At 43.3% G+C, this 6,386-nt stretch overlaps 2 long non-coding RNA genes across 8 annotated transcripts in view; one reads left to right on the top strand and one right to left on the bottom strand.

Moving 5' to 3' along the window:
- Positions 1 to 6,386, bottom strand: part of LOC123612968 (uncharacterized) — a 178,856-nt gene that overhangs the window by 49,236 nt on the left and 123,234 nt on the right. The gene's annotated exons all lie outside the window — the stretch shown is intronic.
- Positions 5,025 to 6,386, top strand: part of LOC123612967 (uncharacterized) — a 46,050-nt gene continuing 44,688 nt past the window's right edge. For all 7 annotated transcript variants that reach the window (XR_006720272.2, XR_012510685.1, XR_012510682.1 and 4 more), the window contains exon 1: positions 5,025 to 5,296. This is a non-coding gene — a long non-coding RNA (uncharacterized LOC123612967). The remainder of the gene's footprint in view (positions 5,297 to 6,386) is intronic.

The raw sequence follows: 6,386 nt of genomic DNA on the forward strand, positions 1-6,386 counted from the left end.
CCAAATCTCAATGTCTTAATACTATAATTGTTGATATCTTGCTCAAACCAAATCCAATGAGGCTTTTCTTATTTGGGTTGTTCTTCAATTAATAACTCAGGGATTCAGGCTCCTTCCAGCTTGGGATGCCACCATCTTCAGTCTCTAAAGTTGTTGCTGAAGGAGATGAGAATGCAGGTAAAGCCTCCCTAAGCTTCTTGGCTCATATTCAGCTTGTGAGTAGAAATATGGCTCCACCTCAATGCAAAGCAACTGAGAAATAAAGGCACTACTTAGAAAGCTGCTTAACAACTCTGTACTCTGGAAGGGAAATCCAAATCTTTAATGGTCGGCTAGCTCTCTCTGCCACTATTACCCTTAGTAGACTTTTCTATTACTTGCAGCCAAATGCATTCCTGATGCGATAGCAGAATACATCATTTTTCAAAAATTTACTCAGGCAACATTTATGCTGTCCAAACTTCTTCATTCAGAGCACTGGGCTTGGAATTAGGTGGCCTTCATAGTAGAAAGGAGGCCACTTTCCTTACCCTTTTACTAGGGAGATTAGAGTTATACAGGAACCACTCATCTCTAATTGCCAGCAGTATTTTGAGACATACTTGGTGGCATCTAGTGTGGGCTCAGTAACAGTGTGGTTATTAAGTGAGTTCAAAGGAAGAGGAATCTCAGTATGAATAAGAGTTCTCCAGAGAAGATTTCTTGGGCAGAGTCCATCACAAAAAGAAAGGCAGTCCTTTGCACTTTCCAGAAGACTCTGCTTTTTCAAAATAAATGTATTCATTCCATATAATTATTCATCCCATAAACATTATTATTCATTCCATAAACAAACAGGACATGGGTGGCAGATACTGGGCTCAGGACTGTAGATACAAAATGAATTAAGTTATAATCCCTGCCCTGGAAACACTCAAAGTATAAGATGAGAGACACATAAACCAAGAGTTTCTCTGCTTGCTAAAATCTGGGAGCATAGAGGAAGGCGTTGGGGAGGGGAAGGCATTAAAAAAAAAAAGAAAAAAGGAACTTGGTAAAATGGGCCTTGGAGGAAGTTTAGGCAGTTTTCAGTGATGGAAGGAAAAGGAAGGAATTTCAGGCAAAGGAAATGAAATTAATAAAGACACAGAGGTGTGCAGATGCAAGGTAAACTCAGGGAAGGGTGAGTAATACACGTTGGGTGCGTTTCTGGGTGGGATAGGAATGGTGGGAGATCACATTTGAAAGGCAGCCTGGGCCATATGATGCAGGACCTTAAATGTTGTATTCAAGCTGCAAGTTTTAGCTGCAAGTTACAAAACATGTGATGAAGGCATTTGGGTAACTTACACAAGAAGACTTGAGAAAGGTAACCTCAGAATTGGTTCAGCAGCTCAGTGTTGGTCAGTAAGGTGTTAACGTTATTTTTTTTCTCTCTCAGAACATTAGTGATATTTCCTAGGGCAATCAACTGTTCCAGTTATCCTGAGACTGAGGGATTTCCCAGGAGATAGGACTTTGAGTGCTAAAAGTGGGAAAATCCCATGTAAACCAGGATGATTTAGTATCTCAACATCTCTCCTCTCAGTCACAAGATGACTGCCACAGCCCCAGGTATCACACAGAAAATGGTCCATCTTTTCACACACTTCTCTCTTATCAAGAAGAAAATAGTCTTTCCCTAAAGTCCCAGTTGACTTTCCCTTATATTTCTTTAACCAGAACTGGGTCACATGCCTACTTTTAATCTAAAGACTAGTGAGATCATTATGGTTGGCTTAGAACAATCATAGTTTATCCCCTTGGTCTGAACACATTATAATAACCAGATCTTAAATGAGGTTCTGCTGGTATGGAAGAGAAGAATGGCTCATGAGTGAGCAACTCACAGTATCTGTCATAAATACCATGCTAAAGATTCTGGACTTCATCCTAAGGGCAGGGGGCTGTCCTTTGAAAGCAGAAAGACTACCATTTATATTTTAAACTTTAAAAGTAATATCACAACTGGACTAGAAGATATTTGGAAACAAGACTGAGAGAAGAGAGATTTGTTAGCAGGTTACCACAATAATCTAGACATAAGAGGATAAGATTTGAACCAGGACCGTGGTTACAGTTGTGTAAACAAAGCAATGGATTTGAAAGAAGGGAGAGGACACTGATCTCCTATGATGTGAATGGAAACCCTGCACAATGCACAGGTCAGGCCGTGACCGTTCCTGTTTGTGAATGAGAAAATAGTGGCACTGAGATTAGAAGTGACATGTCCACATTTCTCTCAGATGCCAAACAGTCTCCACCTAACAGAGCTAAACTCCCGTGCTACTGGAGTGAGGTTTCTCCCATTCCTTGGCTCTCAGACAGGATCAACACGAGCTGGCTTGCTCTCCCAGAGACCCCGCATCTACCTGGCGCCAGGTGGGTGTCAGACTGGGCAGAAAGCCCTTATTCTTTGTAGTTAGACAGCTTCGTCAATGATGATGGTAGCAGGATGTGTTGACTAATCAAATCTACCTCAGCAGAGATGAGCGCTAACGTAGACTTGAGAGAAAGAACATGAGCTTGGCAACGTCAGATCCAAGATTCGCCTCCCACTCGCGGGAACAGTCTTGTATTATTTTATGCATGAATTGCAAGTGAAATCAGCGAATCTCCCAAAGACTGCTGATACTGGAAAATTAACCTAGTGGGAAATCTAGGTTGGGGCAATGCATTCTCCCTAATGAGCCATTAAAAGGGCTACAAGGGAGACCTTTGGTGAATGATGGCTTTGGTGGCATTGCCGGATACAAAAAGGAGTTGGGACGAGAATTAGCAATGTATTATGTCTATGTCACAGCACCCTACTACTTTCCTTTGTAGGTCTTATATGGCAGTTATACATCTATAAGTATGATTTCTAAGTCTTTGTCTACACACGAGGGGAAAGGTGATGCCTAGTTTGTTTATCCCCCTAGCACGTAGCATATGCTCAATAAAATTTGTTGAATTAATTTTTTTAATTAAATGACAACTCTGTGTCAGTTTTGCCCGCATCATCTCTTTGAAGCCTTCCAAAATCCCCGTAGCATAGATAATGGAAATGAGATTATTTCTATTTTATAGATAACGGAACAGATTCAGAGCCACATAGGGAGTTAACCGAGCTAGCGAGTGGGAGAACTGGGTCTCGAATTCTAGGCTGTCCCCTGATCCCATGCTCTTTTTTTTTTCTAAACCTTATCTGGATTCTCATTTCATGGAATGATTTTTCTCAATACAGAGAAACTCAGTGTCAATTTCGGTCAATCTCTGACTCTACAGAGAGGCTGCAGGCCCAGAGAGGCCAAGCATCTTGGCCAAGTTAAATTAGTGCTCAAGTAAAATCTAGTCAGTGTTGTTTTCAATTGGACCTTGAAGTTCCTTTAAGATAAGGCAGCCACTAATTCAGAAAAAGCCAGAGCCGGTGGGTTGGATGTGACCTACCTCCACAGCCTTGTTGGATGTCTGCATAGCAGAAAGGCATGAAAATCTCATCAAATATGAGGTTCAAAATCTACATGGTTGTTTTCAGGTTCTCAGCTGTAACTGGCACAGACTGACTTTCTACTGAAGGAAAGGCAAGCCTGAAGCTTTTGGAAAGCCACAGCAAGTCTGCTGTTGAAAACTTCCAGGTTTGGATGTAATCTACACTCTGGTAAAGTACTTAAGCTCATAAAGTTCTAACGCTTCTTCCAGACTCCTTGCGAGCACCTCTCTGGCTCGCCATGCACAAGCCCACAGGAGTACGCGGTGTCCATGGCAGGGACAGCCTCACACACGTGACTCTGGCCAGGGCACCGCACCAAAGCCACAACCCTTTGCACTGACACTCTCCATCCTTTCCTGCCACTTTTCTCCCCAACACTCTACTCAAGTCTCTTCATCAAAAATTTGATTTGCTTGTCCCTGAATTTCAGCCTGGAAGTGTATTATTACCTGCATGAGGTTAAGCCTGCAATTCATCCGACGCACTGAGAAAACCCGAGGTTCAGTGGCTGTCTGTTTGCCCATCTTCTGCTTCCTGCACTAAGCCCATTCTCCACGCCAGGTGCTGCGCCCCGCCAGCTGTGCTGGACAACATAACACACAGCTCCTGACGGTGGGGCCCTCCCTCAAGTAGGGGAAGGAATCACATCGTAAGACCCAGCGTGGTCTTGGCTCATTTCTGTGTGTGCCTCACTGGACTTTGTCCTTCTCTGGGGACTGGTTTTCTCTTCAGGCTGGGAGAAAGATGACTGCCCCAATCCACACACGACAACCCCCAGGGGACAAGGGAGCAGCTCTCCCTTACAAGTAAAACATTTCAGTTCCCAGAAGCCTCAACAAAATACATCCTGAGATCTCACTGGCCCAACATGGGACCCATATCCATTTCTGAGCCAAGCCTGGAGACTGAGAGACAGCAGATGATTGACATAGGCCTGATTTCCTTCAAAACAAAACAAAAACCACATTTTTCCTTGCAACCAAAAAAAGCCAGAACTTGCTAATAAAGCGATCTTCATTTCCAGATTTCTGCCAGAGCATTGCTGCTTTATTCAGTTGATTCCCTACCACCCCCACTTTCTTCATCATCATCATCATCTGGAAGGTGGGTGTTTTAAATAAATCGGTCATGAAGGAGAGAATGAGAGAAGCTACGACAACTGGGTGATAGATTCTTGCTGCTAGAATTTCGAAATTTCTCATGTCCTTTCCACTTTGGACTTCATCTCGAAAGTAATGGGATGTTATCAAACATTTCTAAACAGAAGGTGACATATATAGCTTTCACTTATATCCCAATGACTCATGTGGGTCAAAGCTGACCAGAAGCCAGGGTAATTAAGACGCCCTCATGGGACAGCAGTTCAAATCCATGTGAGACATGTTGTCTTAAATAGGCCTGCCTGCTGGACGTGTGGGCTGGTCCAGGCTTGCCAAAAATGTCCCGAAGGTGCCACCCTCTTGGACAGTAGCCCTGCCCCCGGGCCCAGCGGCCAACAGAGGGCCTAGCCAAGAAAACATAGCTGGGCGAGTCCTTGCATTAGGAACATTTGCTGTAATAAGTACTACACTCAGAAGCTCACTCTGAACATAGCACAGGGAACTATATTTAGTCTCCTGTTGGGATAAATTAAATTTTAGGAAATTATTTTGAAGTGTTCCGTTTTCTAGGGGCTCATACGAGGTTTATATAAGTTCCTGGACCAACTACTTAAAGTACTCATCTCCGATCCAGAGAAGAGAGCTGGGGACCAGACACCTTGAGCTGGAGGCACGTTCCCCTGCCTTCCTAACCTTGTGACTTTAGGTAAGTTATGGCTCCTTTCTAAACCTTCAATTTCCTCAGCTGTGAAATGAAAACAAGACTTCTTCTCACGTCAAGAATTCAAGGGGATAAAATATCTAAAACTATAGTTCATGATTTTTATTCGTCTGAGAGGCCAACTTGCCTCCTCCGTCTGTCTCAGTTTTCTTACTTGTGAGATGAAAATCATGATCTGCCTTGCTTGCTGGAGAGTAAACAAGATAAGGAATGTGGAAGTCTTTTGTAAACTGTAAAGCCCGGGGCACTCCTGAGCACTTGGTTACTAGGATGACCCTCTGAGGGAACCAGGAGCACTCATAGCTCAGAGTAAGCACAGGGAAGAGGAATGTTCTCAAGGACTTTACAAGCAAAACATTTCAGACAGATGCTCTGTCTCCTCCTAGACCCAATTTAAACTGCAAAGACTCTCTTTTTAAAGTGCAATCTTGAGGGCCACTGTCTTCCAAGCTTCCTCAGCTGTAGCGGTGGGGACCTGGTGAACGGCTCCCTAAAGTCTTGTCTTAGTCAGCTGAGGTTTGTTAGTGGGGTTTTCTTTTCTGTGAACCTTTTTTTAAAAACACATTTTATAAAGAAATATAATTTTTAAAAATTCAAGACAAAGTTTCCCCTCCCCTCAAGGCTTCCTATCCATAACTGAAGCCATCTTCCTAAAATTAGCAAAGCATTCCGCTTGCCACAAAACAACAATCCCTTTTGCAACCAAAAAAAAAGCTATTTCCTTTTTGGACGAGGATTTACGTACAAGAATCAGACAGGGGTTGGGGGGGAAATGAGCTTCCATCCAGCTTCAACAGTCTCTTCTGCATTCATCCAAACTCGGTCTGTTAATGGGATTATACTGTACTCATTCAGGCAAGGACGGCTCAGAGGAAGAACTTAGATCCGCTAAAACCAGATGCTCTAATTCAGCGGCTCTCAAGCTTGAGCGTCTATCTGAATCTCTCGGAAGTCTTGTCAAAACACAGATAGCAATGGAGGATATAGCTGAGTCACATCCGTTGATGAGCTCCAGGAGGAAGATCTAGAAACTCCTGCTACTGAGGTCCATCACTGAATGCTCTATTAGTCAGGA

This window comes from Camelus bactrianus, chromosome 12, assembly GCF_048773025.1.
Source record: "Camelus bactrianus isolate YW-2024 breed Bactrian camel chromosome 12, ASM4877302v1, whole genome shotgun sequence".
Classification (NCBI taxonomy): domain Eukaryota; kingdom Metazoa; phylum Chordata; class Mammalia; order Artiodactyla; family Camelidae; genus Camelus; species Camelus bactrianus.